The sequence below is a fragment of the Heptranchias perlo genome, chromosome 20, assembly GCF_035084215.1.
Source record: "Heptranchias perlo isolate sHepPer1 chromosome 20, sHepPer1.hap1, whole genome shotgun sequence".
Taxonomy (NCBI): domain Eukaryota; kingdom Metazoa; phylum Chordata; class Chondrichthyes; order Hexanchiformes; family Hexanchidae; genus Heptranchias; species Heptranchias perlo.
Window position 1 is genome coordinate 22,184,064 of NC_090344.1, and position 19,609 is coordinate 22,203,672.

The 19,609-nt window shown below is 43.3% G+C and overlaps 3 non-coding genes and 1 pseudogene across 3 annotated transcripts; 1 reads left to right on the forward strand and 3 right to left on the reverse strand.

Annotated features, from left to right (window-relative positions):
- The window catches only part of LOC137336083 (zinc finger protein 850-like), a 242,996-nt pseudogene that overhangs the window by 112,898 nt on the left and 110,489 nt on the right, over window positions 1-19,609 (reverse strand).
- trnag-ccc (transfer RNA glycine (anticodon CCC)) lies at window positions 596-667 on the reverse strand. The gene has a single exon. It is a non-coding gene; the product is annotated as a tRNA-Gly (tRNA).
- Window positions 8,368-8,453, forward strand: trnak-uuu (transfer RNA lysine (anticodon UUU)). Its single transcript is given in 2 exon segments — window positions 8,368-8,404; window positions 8,418-8,453. It is a non-coding gene; the product is annotated as a tRNA-Lys (tRNA).
- On the reverse strand, window positions 18,620-18,693 carry trnan-guu (transfer RNA asparagine (anticodon GUU)). The gene has a single exon. It is a non-coding gene; the product is annotated as a tRNA-Asn (tRNA).

Here is a 19,609-nt window from a genome sequence, read left to right on the forward strand (position 1 = left end):
TGAACTCTGTTCGCACAACGCCTTGCCAGTCTTTCACGTTTTGTTTAATTACCAAATAAATCAATTGGAGCTAATTGACCGCATTTACGCCGTGCTGGGATTGTTCTCCTTCGAGCAGAGAAGGTTCAGAGGAGATTTGATGGAAGTGTTCAAAGTCATGAAGGGTTTAGATAAAGTTAATAAAGAGAAGCTGTTCCCATTGGCCGAAGCGTCGAGAACCAGAGGACACAGATTTGAGGTGATTGGCAAAAGAACCAAAGGCGACATGAGGAAAATCTTTTTTACGCAGCGAATGGTTATGATCTGGAATGCGCTTCCTGAAAGGCTGGTGGAAGCAGATTCAATCGTGGCTTTCAAAAAGGAATTTGATAAATACTTGAAGGGGAAAATGCAGGGCCACTGGGAAAGGGACGGGGAATGGGACCAATGGGATTGTTCTTACAAAAGGCAGGTAAGGAATTGATGGGTCGAATGACCTCCTTCTGTGGTGTGTTCGTTCTATGATCAATATTATTTTACACACAGTGAACAGACAATCCCTGAAAGACTGCCCCGCGATAAAACAGAGTGACACTGAAAGGTTGCAAAAATGCGATGACCCCGACGTGATTCAAACACGCATCCTTTTGATCGGGAGTCAAACGCGCTACCGTTGCGCCACGAGGTCGACAGTGAGTAGTTGGAGCCGGATCCATTGGAGGAAGATCGGTACCGACCGCCACAGTGACTCGAAGAGGCGGAAGCAGCAGCAGCAACAGCGCAGGAGCCCCGCTCTCCAATCCAGCCGTTACCAGCGGAGAGCTGCCAGTCCCGGCCTGAGCCCTGTCTGGGAGCCGCCTGCCATTCTTTCTTTGCAGAACGGGACCGATCCAGTTTCAGCTCACAAACAAACTCAGGAATCCCACTCCTGACAGATTCACTTATTTAAACCTTGTTTAGATTCAGTGAATTGGGATTTAATTCAATCCTCATCTGCCCGCCGCTCTGTCAGTTCAGGACTTTATTTAAACCGATACTTGGAGCTCTGTTTTACAGGGTGCCGCCTCTTCATGCATTTCTCAGTCCCACTACAAACACTGATTGCTGCTAACTTCTGCTTAATACAAAGTGCTCAGGAACGAGGGAATTTCTCCTGGGTACTGAGTTCGAGTTAAGGAACAATAGAGGTGCGATTACACTACTTGGTGTATTCTATTGGCCAACAGCTGGTGGGATGGATATCGAGGAACAAATTTGCAGGAAAATTACAGAGAGGTGCAAAAGCCATAGAGTATTAATAACCGGGGATTTCCAATATCCTCATGTAGACTGAGATAACAATAATACAAGGCACAAAGAAGGGGAAGAATTTTTGAAATGTGTTCAGGATAACATTCTCGACCAGAACGTTTCTGGCCCACTGAGGAAGGAGGCATTCCTGGACTTGGTTCAAAGGAATGAGGCGGGCCAAGTGGAGCAAGTGTCAGTGGGGGAGCATTTAGGGAGCAGCGATCAGTTTCATAAGGATTAGAATAGCTATGGAGATGGACTCTGTCAACTCGAAAGTAAAAATACTCAATTGGAGGAGGGCCAATTTCAGTGGGATGAGAACAGATCTGGCCCCGGTAAATTGGAATCCAACATTGTCTGACAAAACTATAATTGGACAGTGGGCGGCTTTTAAAAAGATGATTCGGGTAGAGAGAAGGTACATTCCAACGAGGTAGAAAGGTAGGGGAACTAAAGCCAGAGCTCCATGGATAATAAGAGAGATAGAGAGTAAGATGAAGGGGGAAAAAGTGGCGTATGACAGGTGTCAGGTAGATAACACAAGTGCCAACCAGAGACAATAGAGAAAGATCAGAGGGGAAGTGAAAAAGGAAATAAGAGGGGCAAAGAGAGAGCATAAGAAAGCGGAAAACATAAAAGGGAATCAAAAAGTCTTCTACAGACAAGTTAACAGTAAACGGGTAGTAAGAGGAGGGTTGGGGACGATTCGGGACCATCAAGGAGATCTACTCATGGAGGCAGTGGGCATGGCAGAGGTACTAAATGATTACTTTGCATTGGTCTTTACCAAGGAAGAAGATGCTGCCAGATTCTAGGTAAAGTAAGATATAGTTAAGATACTGGATGGGCTAAAAAATGAGAAAGAAGAGGTACTCGAAAGGCTTGCTGTACTTAAAATAGATAAGTCAATTGGTCCGGATGTGATGCAACCTCGGATGCTGAGGGAAGTAAAGGGGAAAATTGCAGAGGTACTGGCCATAATCTTCCAGACATCCTTATATATGAGGATGGTGCCAGAGGACTGGAGAATTGCAAAGGTTACAACCTTGTTCAAAAAAAGGGTGTAAAGATAAACCCAGCAACTATAGGTCAGTCAGTTTAACCTCGGTGATGGGGAAAGTTTTGGAAATGATAATCCGGGACAGAATGAACATTCACTTGGACGAGTGTGGATTGATTAGGGAATGCCAGCACGGATTTGTTAAAAGCAAATCGTGTTTTACCAACTTGATAAAGTTGTTTGATGAGGTAACAGAGAGGGTAGATGAGGTCAATGCAGTTGACGTGGTGTATATGGACTTTCAAAAAGCGTTTGATCAAGTGTCACGTGGTAGGCTATTGATCAAGATTGCAGCCCATGGAACACAGGGGGCAAAAACAATATGGTTACAGAACTGGCTAAATGACAGGAAACAGAGAGTTGTGGTGAACGGTTGTTTTTCGGACTGGAGGGAGGTGGGCAATGGTGTTCCATAGGGGTCGGTGCTGCGATAACGTCTTTTCTTGATATATATTATTTACTTGGGCTTGGGAGTAAATGGTACAATATCAATATTTGCAGATGACACAAAACGTGGACGGGTAGAGAACAGTGAGGTGGATAGACATGAATAGGATATGGACACGCTGGTGACATGGACGGACACGTGGCAGATGAAGTTTAATGCGGAAAAATGCGAGATGATGCATTTCGGTGTGAAAAAAGAGGAAAGGCAATATAAACTAGAGAGCAGAATTCTAAAAGGGTGAGAGGAACAGAGGGATCTGGGGGTACATGTGCGCAAATCGTTGAAAGTGGCAGGGCAGGTTGAGAAAGCGGTTTAAAAAGCAGTCGGGGTCCTGGGCTTTATAAAGAGGAAGTCATGATGAACCTTTATAAAATACTATTTCGGCCACAAATGGAGTATTGGGTCCAGTTCTGGGCAGTGCACTTTTGGAAGGATGTGAAGGCCTTGAGAGGGCGCAGAGGAGATTTACGAGAATGATTCCAGCGATGAGGGACTTAAATTACATGGATAGACTGAAGAAGCTGGGATTGTTCACCTTGGAACTGAGAAGGCTGAGAGGAGATTTGACAGAGATATTCAAAATCATGAAGGGCCGAGACAGGGTAGATAGAGTGAAACTGTTCCCATTGGCGGAAGGGAAATGAACCAAAGGGCATAGATTTAAGGTGATTGGCAAAAGAACCAAAGGTGACATGAGTAAAAACTTCTTTGCACAGCGAGTGGAAGGAAGCTTTGATTTTTGTGCTTTGCATGTGATGAAATTTCATCATTTTACAGACTGTATCTTAAGAGTGGGATTAAATGTTCAGTGTTTATGACGCCAGGAATCTGGTGCAGCCGTTGTTAAATTTATCAAAGCAGGCAATTGTCGCCGTTTATCACAAGAACGACCTAACTGGTTATGCGATCAAGATGAAAATAACGCAAAGATGGACAATTGATACAACACGAAACGCATCGGGCTATGACAAAATCCCCACCGTTTTGCTTTTCCAACATAAAGGGTGCGACATTTATTCTCTGAATATAGAAACAGTCTGGCATCGCTCACTGCAGAAATCTCCATGTCACAGAGAATTAGCCTTTCGGGACCTTGTCTGTCAAGATGAATTGTGATTTCCGTGAAGCCAATGTTCCATTCCTTTATAGGTTTAATGTGCCTGCTTTGCGATCACAAGTTTTTTTTTACTCCACAGGGTAAATGGTGGAATATTAGCTCTGCTCAACCGGCAATGATCACGGTACATTTTCTTGCAGACAAAACACACATTAAACCCTGGAACTTTGAGGCGATGAATCCTCAGGAAAAATAAAATAAGCGCTCGAATCAATCTAACCAATAGCACCATCGAGACAAGTGAAGAGTCCACCTGCTAAACCAGTAATTCACTGAGCTAAACCTTGAGGCTGCAGCGACTAATATAACAGCTGTCCACCGTCAGTTTACTTTTCCACAATGAATGGTTGAAGCTTGCGGGAGTGAAAATCCAACGAGCCGGTCTTCACTTTTAAACCAGCAACTGTGAAGTTAAGAGAAACGTGCCGTGAAATACTCGATTTCAGCGCGCTGACACTGGGCCAGAGTAAAGCTCAGTTAATATGATCGCCGAGTGGCGAGAGGGTGGATTTGGAATTCCTGATCGACCGCACTGCGCATTTTCCAGATCTGCTTGAAGCACCAATCCCTTCAATTCATCACTTACAGGGACAATTCGATTCTCGGTTTCTTTTCCCTGAACTTGACGAGATCTTCAAAATTATAAGCGACCGATATCAAAGCGAACCTCGTCACCGACATGCTCACAGATACAAAGCGGCCAAACTCTGCTTCAGTGAGATGAAAGCCCAGAGCGGTTTCAAGGCGGAATGCAATTGCAAAGAAAGCTCGTTCAATGAAAGTGTAGGTCATTGAGGTGCCTTTAAAGTCCAGATTGTTTGAACTGAACTTCTTCCGAAAGCGCTTGAGATTCAGGTGGAGTAATTTGTGGACTTCTTTTCCCTCTTTACAAAAGTTTGAACCACACGTCAAGATCAAAATTCGAGGGCTAAATTTGGGTTTCTCCGGGGTATGAAGCTCGAATCGAGAATTATACCCTGACCTCATCGAACCCAGAAATAAATCAAGGGGATTCAATCGAAGTAAAATAATGGTATTGGAGAAAATAATTCGATTAAAGATAGACAAATCTCCAGGACCTGATGGTGACCATCCCAGGGGATTAAAAGGAGTAGGTGAGGAAATTGTCCATGTTTCAGTCATGATCGTTCAAACTCTCTTGTTTCAGGAATTGTTCCATGGATTGAAAAATTGCCAATGTCATTCCATTATTTAGGAATGGGAGGAGAGATAAAGTAGGAAATTATAGACCTATTAGTCTGACGTCTATTGTCGGGCAGTTACCAGTATCTGCTATTAGGGAAGAGTGACTGAGCACTTGGATAAATATGAATTGATCAGAGAAGCCGGCATGGATTTGTAAAGGGTAAGTCAAGTGTAACAAAACTAGCTGAACTTCTTGAAGATGTAATAATGTGGTAGATAATGCAGTGTCTATGGGTGTTATATGTATATTGACTTCCAGAGGCAATCGATAAGCGAACACATAAGAGACTGTTAAAAGAAATGAGATCACATGGAAATTAAAGCAACCTATTGACATGGGTAGGGAGTTGGTTTGGAGGTAGGAGACAGAGAGTAGGGATAATGGATCTGTGTTCAAATTGACAGGATATGATTAATGGTGTCCCCCAGGGATCTGTACCGGGGCATCAGCTTTTTACTGTATGTATAAATGAACCAAATGAAGAAATAGAGAGCCATATATCCAAGTTTGTCGACGACACCAAGTTAGGTGACACAGTGAGTAATGTAGATGGGAGCATAAAGTTGCAAAGCGAAATTGATAGATGAAGTGAGTTGGTAAAACTGTGGCAGATGGAGCTTACATAGAATTACATAGAATGTACATCACAGAAACAGACAATTCGGCCCAACGAGACTATGCCGGTGTTAATGCTGCAGACGAGCCTCCTCCAACCCCTCTTCATCTAACCCAATGAGCAAACTCGAATATTCCTTTCTCCTCCCTGTGTTTATCTCGCTTCCCTGTAAATGCATCCATGCTTTTCGCCTTAATTATTCCTTGTGGTAGTGAGTTGCACATTCCAGCGAGCCTCATTGTAAATATGGTTCTCTTGAATGCCATATTGGATCAAATGTGACGATCTTATATTTATGGCCCCAATTTTGGACTCCACCCCAAAAAATTGCAAATACCTCTGACCTCTCAAACCCTTGCATAATCTTAAAGTCCTATTTCATGTCACCCTCAGCCTTCTATTTTCTATGGAAAGTGCCGTAGACTGTTCAATCTTTCAATATGGGAAAGTGTGAGGTCATCCACTTTGGACATAAGCAAGATAGATGAGAATATTTTCCAACTGGTGAGAAACTAGGAACTGTAGAGAGGAAAGATGTTTACGGGTCCAAGTGCAGAAATCAGGAAAAGTCAGTGGACAGTTACAAAAAAATAATTCAAAAGGCTAATGGAAATTTGGCCTTTATCTTAAGGGATCTGGAATTCAAAGGGGTGGAAGTTATGTTACAGTTATATAAACTCTGATGAGACCACAGTTCGAGTCCTGCATTCAGTTCTCGGCACCACACCTCAGGGAGGATATAATGGCCTTGGAGGGGGTGCAGCGCAGATTCACCAGAATTATACCGGAGCTAAAATGTTTAAATTATGCGGACAAGTTGAATAGAAAATGTTTGTAATTCCTTGTGTACAGAAGATTAAGTGATGATGTAATCGAGTTGTTGAAGGTGATTTAATGAACCAATGGTGTGTGTGTGAGCTGTGAGACAGCTTGAAATCCCAATCCTCTCCACCACTGGGGATTGAGTCTTCCAACATACATGGATTTTCACTCGTGCAAGTTTCATCCACATTTTCTGCTCTTCATTTCTCCGACCTGCTTGTTGTGCCTTTTCCTTCAATTCAGGACTTACAGGAAAAACTCGATTCTGCCGTCAATCTTCGGGTCACATGGTGAGATTTCAAATAATTGAAATCGCCCCTTATTAACCCCAATATCGTCACCTACACGTTTGACGAATGCAAAGCGGCTTCTATCGCGGTTTGGCTGCACAACTCGATCAAAGATACTGTCGGTAATTGGAGGGTCTTTCAAGTCATGACACGAACATAACAGTTCGCACTGCCGTTTTCCCCAAGACGCTTCAGATTCATGTGGAACGATTTCGGTCTGGCGGTGAAATCCGTTCCCTTTTTACGAATCCGCCTTTGAACCCTGGACTTTAATATTTTTGATAACCGATACTAAATCGCTTTGTCCTGTACTGTACATTACTTTTTAAATATTACAGATAAGCAGAGCACTTGAGCTGTCACAGCTGTGACTTTGACTTTTCTCCCTCTCCTCTCGATCTCCCCGACAACTGGCACTAACCACAATCTTCTGTCACACTTCTCCATCAGGAAGTTCCGAGCCTCGGTTTTCAAATGAAATAACGCACATCTCTTCAATCAACGACAGCCCAGAGAGAGTTTCTTAGTTTCAGCTCCCAATTTCTCCAATTCCTCAAAGTAGCATGAAAATAATTGTCCTGAAGTTAATAATAATAACAATATAATTAAAAGTTCTGATGGTCTGGGGTTTTTTTTCCCGATGCCACGGCTTTTAACGGTCACTGCGGATGTTTGACGAATCGCCTCTTGGTTGGAGGCTTCTGTGTGGGAAAGATCAGGAAGCGATAATTGAGAGACCGAGGATGAAGCTGTTTGATGGGAGCACTGGTGACACTGACCGTGCGCGGCTCCAGTGGCGCAATTGGTCAGCGCGCGTTATTTCCACAATAATTATACGCTCGAGAAATGCTGGGGTTGTGAGCTCCAGCGCCATCTCAAGTAGATGAAACTGCTCAACATTTTGAATGGAGTTCAAGGTACAACCGGTTCCATAACGCATCGACTGCTTCATGTCCCCATGTGGGCACTGAGGCTCCTCTGGCCTCCCGTCTTGCAATAGCAGGTGAGAGTTTATTTGTTAAAAGGAGGGACAGGGGGCAATTGGCGACAGCTGAAATGATAAAGCGGCCGGCACGACATCTTTAAATCGAAAGAACCAAACACACAATTCTTCTTTCAGTGAAGCAGGTATTGATCGGTTTGAAGTGTCGTGCAGGGAAAATTCGGGAGGCAAATCTGCTGCCTGGTGTCACGGTGCAACGGGTGAAATTATTCCGCTTTCAATTGTTGATCGGCTGAAAGATCGAGAGGCGTTTTCCAGCTCCCGTGTGGAACAAGTTCAGCTTTGGAGCCATTGGGTAAAGTATTTTTTTTAATTGCTGCTTACGAATGACAATACATTTTGTACAAACAAGAAGAATTGCAAAATCACGAGTTCCCTGTCCATGTTTCTTTCATCATATTCAACAGAAACAAGGATTCTCCTCAACACGTTGCTGAAAATTCGATAAAAGGGACACTCCCCCGAATTCGACATCGACAGGGATAATTCAGAGTCCGACCATGAATCTGTATGATGGAAACTAATCCAAAAGCGAGCCTGGATAGCTCAGTCGGTAGAGCATCAGACTTTTAAGAGCAGGTAGTGATCTGAGGGCCCAGGGTTCAAGTCCCTATTCAGGCGAAAACTTTTAAAAGTTGTGCTTTTCCAGCGGACCAAAATCAGCGAAAGCAGCAAGAGTTGGCCATCCAGTCCCTCGAGCCTGCTTCGCCAATTTGATAAGGTCATCGCTGATTTTCGACCTCAACTCCACTTTCCCGACCTGTCCCAATATCCCTTGAGTTCCTTCGTGTCCAACATTCTCTCTATCTCAGTTTTAAATCTATTCAATGGCTCAGCATCCACAGCCCTCTGGGGTAGAGAATTCCAATAGTTCACAACCTTCTCAGTGAAGAAATTATTCCTCATCTCTGTACTGAATGGCCGGCCCCTTATCTTGAGATTATCATCATTAGCTCTAGACTCTCCAGCAAGGGGAAACAGCATCCCAGCATTTACCCTGTCAAGCCCTCTAAGGATTTTATATGTTTCAATGAGATCACCTGATTATTGAAAACTGCAGAGAATATAGGCCCATTCTACTCAATCTCTCCTCACAAGACAACCCTCTCATCCCAGGAATCAATCGAGTGAACCTTTGTTGCATCCACTCTAAGGCAAGTGTATCGTTCCGCAGGTAAGGAGATCAAAACTGTACACAGTACTCCAGATGTGGTCTTACCAAACCCTATATAATTACAGCAAGGCTTCCTTATCTTTGTGCTCCAACCACCTCACAATAAAGGGCAACATACCATTTGCTTTTCTATATGCTTGCTGCATCTGCATGTTAACTTTCTGTGATCCGTGTGCAAGAGCACACAAATCACTCTGAATACCAACATTTTGCAGTCTCTCACCATTGAAAAGATATTCTGCTTTTCTATTCTTCCTACCAAAGTGAATAACCTCACATTTCCCCACGTTATAATTCATCTGCCAACTTCTCACCCACTCACTTAACCTTTCTGTATCACTTTGCATCCTCTTTGCGTCCTCCTCACAGCTTACTTTCCCACCTAGTTTTGTATCGTCAGCAAACTTGGATACATTACACTCGGTCCCCTCATCTCAGTCATTAATATCGATTGTAAATATCTGAGGCCCAAGCACTGATATTCACGGCACCCCACTAGTTACAACCTGCCAACCCGAAAACGACCTGTTTATTCCGACTTTCTATTTTATGTACATCAACAAATCCTCAATCCATGTTAATATATTACCCACTATCCCATGAGCCCTAATCTTGTCTAACAAACTTTTGTGTGGCACCTTATCGATTACCTTTTGAAAATCCAAATATTCTATATCCACTGGTTCTCCCTTATCTACCCTGCTATCTACACCCTCATAACCTCTAGCAGAGTTGTCAAACACGATTTCCCTTTCACAAAACCGTGTTGCATGTGCCTAATCATGTTATGATTATCTAAGTGTCCTGTTATCAAGTCCCTAGTAATAGATTCGAACATTTTCCCTCCTACTATTGCCAGGCTAAATGGCTTGTCGTTCCCTGTTTCCTCTCTCCCTCCTTTCTTGAATAGCGGGGTTACTTTTGGTACCTTCCAATCCATGGGGACCTTTCTAGAATCACTGGAACTCTGGAAGATAAAACCAATGCATCCACTATCTCTGCAGCCACCTCTTTTAAAACCCTGGATGTAGGCCACCAGGGCCAATGAATTTGTCAGCTTTTAGTCCCATGAATTCCTCCAGTACTTTTTCATTGCTAATCTTAATTGCTTTAGGTTCCTCACTCTCATTAGAACTTTGGTTCCCCAATAGATCTGGTATGATTTTTGTCTTCTACTATGAAGACAAATACAAAATACTTGTTTAACGTCTCTGCCATTTCCTTATTCTCCAATATAAATTCTCCTATCTCTGTCTCTAAGGACCCATGTTTACATACGCTAATCTCTTCCTTTAAACATTCTTAAGAACGTAATAACATAAGAAATAGGAGCAGGAATAGGCCAATCGGCCCCTCGAGCCTGCTCCGCCATTCAATAAGATCATGGCTTATCTGATCCTAACCTCAAATCTAAATTGATGTCCAATTTCCTGCCCGCTCACCGTACCCCCTAATTCCCTTGTAGAAGCTCTTACAATTCATGTTTACATTTCCTGCTGGTTTATCCTCTTTCTATATTCTCCCATTTTAGCAATTTCTTGGTCATCCTTTGCTGATTTCCAAAACCCTCCCAATCCTCAGGCTTATATTTTGGGAAAAATATAAGCCTCTTTTACCCGAATTCTATCATTAATTTCTCCACTTTTCCGGTGGTGTTTTTAATCCTCAAGCGAATGTAATTTTGTTGAGAAATTATGAATTATTTCTTTAAATGTTCGCCATTGATTATCTACCATCATATTTTTTATCTAATTTCACAAACCATCTCAGCCAACTCACCCCTCATAACTCCGTTATTGGTTTTGTTTAAATTTAAGACCCTAGTTTCGGACTTAACGACATCACTCTCAAACTCAATCTGAAATTCTATCATATTATGATCATTCTTCCCCAGAGGATCATTTACTTTCCGATTACTAATTAATCCTGTCTCATTACACAATATTAGATCTAAAATAGCCTGTTCCCTTGTTGGTTCCTCGACATATTGATCGAGAAAACTGTCTCGAATGCATTCCATGAACATAAGTCAGCTTATCTTGAGTTGCTAACATGGTGTCAACACGATGGGACGTATTATGACTGGAAGACACGGCCAGATCTGCCAGGTGAATTAGATGTTTGCTGCAAACACGGAGAATTAATGAAACCAAGACTTCCCTGCAGAGCAAGGAGTTGGAAAGAAAGATGCTGGGCATTGAGAGGCGAAGGATTTTGTCGACAGCAGGATGAATGGACAAAAGGATCTCAACTCCCTGCTTCATTTCTACACTGATAAATCGCGACAAAAATATCATCTCCGTGCTTCTTACAGATAATGAATGTCTGAATGCTCAAGAGATCACTGATCCATGCCAATGATCTCCACTCGCACTCTGCTTCCAATCTTGCACACGTTGCTGAGCTTTGAAATTGTTCATTTTTTCACACTGGGATTCAACTTGAAGAAAACGAAGCTGTGATCAGCTGGTGTTCTTCAGGAAATGGAGTAAAAGAAGATACATAAAAGGCTAATGATAACAGTGACTGTTCGAACACTGTGATCTGCTTTTAATGGTTCTTCAACTTTTAAAGTGTCAGGCAGCAGATCTTTTCCAAATCATGACAGAAATGGCAAGAAAACTTCATGCAGACTTTGATCAGCGGCCCGACTTTGGAACAGGAGGCATTTTACAGAAGACAAGAAAGTGCTTTGTGTATCGCTCTTATGGGTTGTAAAATTGAAGAATGATGGGCTGCTGGCTGTTCAGGCAGGAGCGGTGAAATTGCTCATGTTGATCAGGAGCGAGCTTTGTGCTCAGTCGGGGGAATTTGGTTGGTGCTATTTTGAACAACACCAGGAAAGTCAAGTTTCCTGATCGGGAATCAAACATGTTGCCGCGGCGGCGATAGCGCCGAATCCTCAGCACGAGACCACCACCGAATCTGCTGCAATTTTCATTCAAGCAAGCAGACCAACGCTGCCTTTCCGACTTGTCCCTTTGAAACTCACGTCACTTTCATCCCAGGCAAGTTGCTCGCACAAAATGGAATTTACTGTTAGAACATGAAAGACTTGTTCAGACAACGACAGCACCAAGTGCGGGTAGGCAGGGACATGAAATGGACAGTGAGGGGAAATATTACCACAAGCTGCTGGTGTAACTGTTTCCATTTCCAAAACGCACGCACCTAATCAATGCAGCTCCTGGGAAAGGTGCAAGGCAACGCAGGGCTGTCATGTCTCACTTGAAGCAAATGACACACACAAAATTCTGCCATCACGAGCCATCTCCTTCTGTTTCTGTCACTACTTTATCTCCAGCTTCCTCTGCTCCTCCAGATGCCGGTGAAATAGATGTTCAAAGCAAATACTGCGACTAAACGAGTAAAAAACCTTAACTGGAAAGCAGGAGAGGGGAAGAATGATGCTGGACATTGAGAGACGATGGATTTTGCAGATACCTGGATAAATAGACACAATGATCTCATCTCCCTGTTTCTTCGGATACTGAATATCTTCATGCTCAAGAGATGTTCTCACTGCCCCAGGCCCATTATCTCCAGTCGCATCTCCTAACCCTCTTGCATATGTTGCTTCGCTCTGAAATTGTGCATTTCTTCACACTGAGATTCCATTTGAAGAAAACATTGCTGTGATCAGCTAGTGTTGTTACGGAGATGGATCTCAAGGAGATGCATAAAAGGCCAATGATAACAGTAACTGTTTAGACACTGTGAGCTGCAGTTAAAGGTCGGCAACATTTAAAGTGTCAGGTAACAGATCTTTTCCAAACCTTGACATAAATGGCAAGAAAACGTAATGCGGACTTCGATCAATGTCACGACTTTCAAATAGCAGACATTTTATACACAAGGCAAGAAAGATTTACAAAGATGTTGCCTGGACTGTCGAATTTCAGCTAAGAGGAAAGATTGGATAGGCTGGGGTTGTTTTCTTTGGAACAGAGAGGCTGAAGGCAGATTTAATGGAGGTGAACAAAATTATGAGTGGCCTCAATAGTGTGGATTGGAAGGACCCATTACCCTTAGCAGAGAGGGTAGTAACCAGGAGCATAGATTTAAAGTGATTGGTAGGAGGATTAATGGGGAGCTGTGGAGAAATACTTTCACCCAGAGGGCTGTGGGTGTCTGGAACTCACTGCCTGAAGGGGTGGTAGGGTAGACACCCTCATCCAATTTAAAGATTACTTGGGTATGTACTTGAAGTGCCGAAACCTACAATGCTACGGGCCAAGAGCTGGAAAGTGGGATTAAGCTGGATAGCACTTTTTCGGCCGGAACAACACGATGGACGGAATGGCCTCTTTCTGTGCCGTAATTTTCTTTGATTCTATGATTCTAATCAACAGTAATCGGGGTAGCTTAGGCGTCATGAGAATGCTACTGAAGAAAGATAACTGCTGGAATCCAGGCAATGTGTCCTTGTAAACCACAGACTGGAGAAGTTCCAGCTCCAGTGACAGGGATGGATCACTGCAGTGTATAAAAGTGAGGCGATACTGATGTAAGGAGCAGTCGGAACTGGAGGCACTGGAGATCAAGTTCAGGGCGCCTGAGGTTCCATCCAGTGGGATCATCTTGTCTACACGGGGGACTTGCATGTTTAGTCTGGTACGGTAGAGGAAAAAGAATTTGCTCATATATTTCTTAATAAGGTAACAAAGTTGCTGACTCTCAGACTTGTTAATTAATTAGACAATGCATCAGTTAGAACCTTCTCTCTGCTCCTCTATTTTTAAACTTTGACCATTTAGTTTACGTTTCATCTCATTTTTCCTCTTTCAAAATGTATGACGTCACATTTCTCTGCATTAAACTTCACCTGCCTGTTTCCGAACCTGTGAACGTCACAATGAAGTCACTGACTCCTCTTCACAGTTCCCCACGCTGCCAATTTTGGCGTCATCTAGAGATTTTCACCTTGTGTCCCACATACCCAAGCTCAGATTATTCTCTATGTTGAGAAGAGCAATGGTCAAGTCATAAGATGTATTCAAGAAGGAGATAGATATATTTCGTAATGCTCAAGGGATATGGGGAAAAAGCGGGAACAAGGTACTGAGTTAGACATCAGCCATGATCATTTTGAATGGCGGAGCAGGGCCGAATTATCTACTCTTGCTCTTATTTTCTATGTTTCTATGAAATTGACAAAGATAAAACAGTCTGAACCCCTAACAGAATATGACGTGTACCATAGATATTAATGAGAGGAAGTGAGAAGCGTTCCCGTGGATTGGCTCCGTGGCTTAGTTGATTAAAGAACTCCGGTCCGAGATTCAACTTCCCGTGGTGCTTTTGTGGAATTTATGATGTGTAGTGAATTTGACCAGCAAAAACATCGTGCGGTGTTTGTACTTTGTAATTTGTTCAGGGTCCAATACGGAACTTCTCAGAATGTCTATTCAAAATGCCCCTTTATTTTATAAACTGACCTCTCATAGAATGTGAGTGTAACACGGTAATGTAAGGACACGTTCTTGTTTCTGAGCTCGTTCAGGTCGGGGTATAATTCACGATTCGAGGTTCATATTCCGGAGAATCCCCAATTTAGCCTTAGAATTTTTATCTTGAGCTGCCGTTGAGACTTTTGCAAAGAGGGATAAGAAGTCCCCAAATCACTCCATCTCAATCTCAAACGCTTTCGGAAGAAGTTCAGTTCAAACAATCACTACCCTTAAAGGCAAGTCAATGACCTACACTTTCATTGAACGAGCTTTGCTTGCAATTGCATTCGACCTTGAAACCGGTCTGGCCTTTCATCTCACTGAAGCAGAGTCTGGCCGCTTTATATCTGTGAGCAGGTCACTGACGAGGTTTACTTTGATATTGGTCTCTTTCAATATTTAAAATTTCACCAAGCCTCAGGGAAAAGAAACCGAGAATCGAACTGTCCCTGCAAGTGAAGAATTGAAGGGATTGGTGCAACAAGCAGATCTGGAAAATGCACAGTGCAGTCGCTCAGGAATTTCAAATCCACCCTCTCGCCACTCGGCGATCATATTAACTGAACTTTACTCTGGCCCAGTGTCACCGCGCTGAAATCGAGTATTTCTCCGGCACGTTTCTCTTAACTTCACAGTTGCTGGTTTAAGAGTGAAGACCGGCTCGTTGGATTTTCACTCCTGCAAGCTTCAACCAATCATTTTGGAGAAGTAAACTGACAGTAGACAGCTGTTTTATTGGTGGCTGCAATCTTAAAGTTTAGCTCAGTGAATTATTGGTTAAGCAGGTGACCTCTTCGCATGTTTCGGTGGTGTTATCACTTAGCGAGAAAGTTTGATGGTTCGAACCCTTATTTCATTTTCCCGAAGGATTCATCGCCTCAAAGTTCCAGGGTCTCAATGTGTGTTTGTTCTGCAAGGAAATGTATCGTGATCATTGCCGGCTGAGCAGGGCTGATATTCCACCACTTATCGTGCGGTCGCAAAGCAGGCACATGAATCATATAAAGGAATGGAACATTGGCTTCACGGAAATCACAATTCAGAACCCATTTCTTTGAAGCGGGTTTATTTTAAATCAGTTAAATCCTGCCTTAAATAGTGGACTCAGGACTGTCACACAAACAGGTTAAATCTTCATAGAATAATTACCACAGTCATTTTTAGACTGGACGCCGTGCGGCGACTTTGCTGTCAGTGAAGAGAGGCGGGAAAGACCAAAGTGCCGTTTGCCCCTCTCAGTGTGGCACTGAAGGACTGTGTCCAGGCTGAAGTTCTGTTCCCACCGGTCGATCCTCCTCCCAGATTGTCGTTTCTGAGCTCTCGTCAGGTGATGCTAAACACTCAGATGGGAAAGACCAAAATCTACAACAAGGTGTTTAAAACAAAGCTGATTTATTTAACAGATATCCAGAATATTAAACTCCAGCCCAGTTATCGGGGTTATTAACATCAGCAGAAAGAAACCCCAAATGTCAGAATGAACATGGTTCAGCCCTGGATGCGATTAACAGCAGGATCCAAGCCCTGCAATCAGATGTTAACTCGCTGGTGTCTCAGCACGTCTGATGACTGAGCGAATCCCTTCAAACACACGGATCATAGAATGATAGAGAGTTACAGAACAGAAGGAAGCCATTCAGCCCATCGTGTCTGTACCGACCGAAAAAGAGCTATCCAACTTAATCACACTTTCTAACGCTTGGTCCATAGCCCTTAAGGTTACGGCACTTCAGCTGCACATCCAAGTACTTTTTAAATGAGTTGAGGTTTTCTGCCTCGACCACCCTTTCAGACAGTGAGTTCCAGACCCCTAACACCCTGTCTGCTTCTGTGTATCCTGTTACTTTTTCTCTGCTATCCGGAAGTCTATAATCAACTCCCACCAAAGTCTTGTATTCTATTCTGTTACTCATTTCTACGCAAAGCTTTTCTACTGCGTGCTCACCTTTACTGATATCTCTTCTTTGTAATGCATTAATAGTATCCCTCCTCCATATCGCTGCTCCACCGCCTTTTCCAATGTCCCTATCCTTTCCAAACGGCTTATAACTTGAAATATTTATCTTCCAGTCATGCCTATTTGTCGTCAGGTCTCAGTGATGAGCACTACGTCATGCACTATAAGCTGAATTTACGCTTCTGATTCACTTGTTTTATTTCTTATGGTACGTACATTAGTGTATAGAACATTTAATTGGGCATTAGAACTTGTCCTACCCTTATGCCCTGATGTTGTGTTCAACACACGTGGTAAATAAGGTTGGTGAGCTGCAGACACAAGTGGCAACATGGGATTATGTTATAGTGTCAACAATGGAGACCTGGCTGAAACAAGCGGAGGAGTGGGCACTTAAATATTCCTGGCTACAACGTATTCAGGAAAGGCAGGGAGAATAAAGTGGGGGGAGGGGGTAGAGGGGAGCAGGCACTATTGATCAAAAATACTGTTACAGCGGTAGAAAGGGTCGCCATGCTTAAGGGTGCAAAGGCAGAATCTATTTGTTTAGAATTAAGGAACAATTGAGGAGCTGTTACGCTGCTGGGTGCATTCTATAGGCGATCAAATAGTTGGAAGGAGATAGAGGAGCAAATTGACAGCAAATTGGAGAAAGATGCAATAATTTTAGAGTAGTGATAAAAGGGAACTTCATTTAACATAATATAGACTGGGAAATATCAGTGTAAAAGTCAAAGAGGTCGAGCAATTTCTGAAATGTGGACAAGAGAACTTTCTTAATCCGTATGTTTTCAGCCCAACGAGGAAGGAAGCAGTGTTGGATTTATTTAGGGGAAAGAAGTGGGGCAAGTGGAGCATGATTCAGTGGGGGAGCATTTGGAGCAGGTTTAGTGTAGTTATGGAAAATGCAAGGAAAAATCAAGTATGAAAATACTCAACTGGGAAGAGCGAATTTCAGCGAGTTGAAAAGGGATCTGGTCCAGGTGGATTGGAATCAAAGATTGGCAAGTAAAACAGTAAATGAGCAATGGGAGGATTCGAGTGAGGAGATAGTTCGGGTACATACTGGACACATTCTTACTCGGGGAAAGGTTGGGCATGGCAAACTAGAGCTCCCAGGATGACAACAGAGTATTTGAGACAGCATTTTGTACATTCTGAATACCAATGTCCGGACAGGTGTGCCGGCGGTTATCAACCACAACCTCGTCACCTCCACGCTGACAGATAAAAAGCGGCCGCATTCTGCTTCAGTGAGATGAAATCCGAGAGCGGTTCCAAGGTCAATTGCAATTGCGATTGCGAGCAGAATGCATTCAGAAGACGTGAGATCATTGAGATTCCTCCAAACACCCTGCCAGTTTGAACAGCAGCTCAAGATCAAAAGTCGGGGGGAAAAATGAGGGCTCGTCCGGGATTTGAACCCGGGATCTCTCACGTATTTCAAACAACAAACCCGAAGCGAGAATCATACCCCGAGACCAACGAGCCCGCTTGAAAAAGAAGCAACAAGTAGTAGTTTCTGAGTATCAGCGGCCACTTTCCTCAAATCTCCCTTAAAGTCCCGTAAATAAAAATGTGTCCGTACATTAGTGAAGAATTATAAAGCTAACTTCTTCTCTGTTGGATTTTGTTTCGGGCTCCTGACGCTGATATAGATGATTGGGGACAGTTGATGAGTTAACGGGTGTAACGGTGCAGATACTTGGGTGTCAGGGTGCAGATACTCCGATGTAAGGGTGCAGATATTCCGGTGTAAGGGTGCAAATTCTCAGATTTAAGGGTGCAGATACTCGGATGTAAGGATTTGTTGCCGCGACTGAAATGCGGCTTCGAATTGTTGTTAGTATCCGAGGCAGCGCTGCAGGATCCTTTCATGATCTCTCCCAAATCCAATGAAACCCATCGGAATGTGAATACAATTTTGCGTTTCCAATATAAAAGGAAGTGACATTTATTGTGGAAACAGTCTGGTGTCGCTCACTGCAGAAATATCCATGTCAGAGTGAAGCGGCTCTCCTGCAACCTTCGGACCTTGTCTGTCCAGAAGAATTCTGATTTCCGCGAAGCCAATCACAGGTTAAATGGTGGAAGATCGGCCGTGTTCAGCTGGCCATCGAAACCGGGCATTTTGTTTTGCAGCCAAAACAAACATCAGAAACCAGGAAATACGAGACCATGAATATTAAAGTAAGAATTACCCTATCGTCCCTGGGTGGGCTTGAACCACCAACCTTTCGGTTAACAGCCGAACGCGCTAACCGATTGCGCCACAGAGACCACATACGCACTTAGAATTGAACCACTGATTCAACGAGCTAAAAATTCAGGTTGCATCGATCAATTTCACCTCTCTCGACGATCAGTTCACTTTTCCTCAATAAAGGGTGTGAAGCTTGCACGAGTGAAAATCTGTGCTCTATTATTTCTGAACATTAAATTCACCTTGCCATTAAACACCTGTGTGTTGGAAGGCTCAGTCCCCTCGTGGTCGAGAGGATTGATTTATCGAGCTGTGATTCGCCATTCTCTATTCCAGTAATATTCAGGTTTGCTGAAAATGAGATGAGATGAAATGAGCAGGTCAAACGAGCAGGTCTGTGAAACTACATGGATTTTACAAAGTTGTCTCTTGCACTTACAGTGAAGCGGACGGCAGTTTTCACTGTTAAGCTAGTAACTATGATGTTAAGAAAAAAATGTAGCCGAGAAATACTCGATTTCAGCTCGGTGACACTGGGTCGGAGTAAAGTTCAGTTAATGTGATTGCCGAGTGGCGAGAGGGTGGAAAGGCGAACAAAACTAATTCAAAGAAAGTGCAGGTCATTGAGGTGCCTTTAAATTCCTGATTGTTTGCACTGAGCTTCCTCCCAAAGCGTTTGAGATTCACGTGGAGCGATTTCGGGACTTATTTTCCCTCTTCTCAATAGTTTCATCTGGAGATCAAGATCAAATGTCGAGGGCAGAATGAGGCGCCTTCCTGAAATTTGGGAACTCGGGAAGCAGACTTTTGAACGAGGTTCTGTTTATTGAGAAAAAGCAGATAAAGCATTCATTCCGGAACGATCCAGAATCCTATCAGCTCTAAAAGTAACGGTTACCCGTGATTTGAACCTTCTGGTGACGCAATGGTAATGTGGATAGAAGCAGGAACTGGAAAAGTGAAAATTGATGGATTAAGTGAGTGGCCAAAACT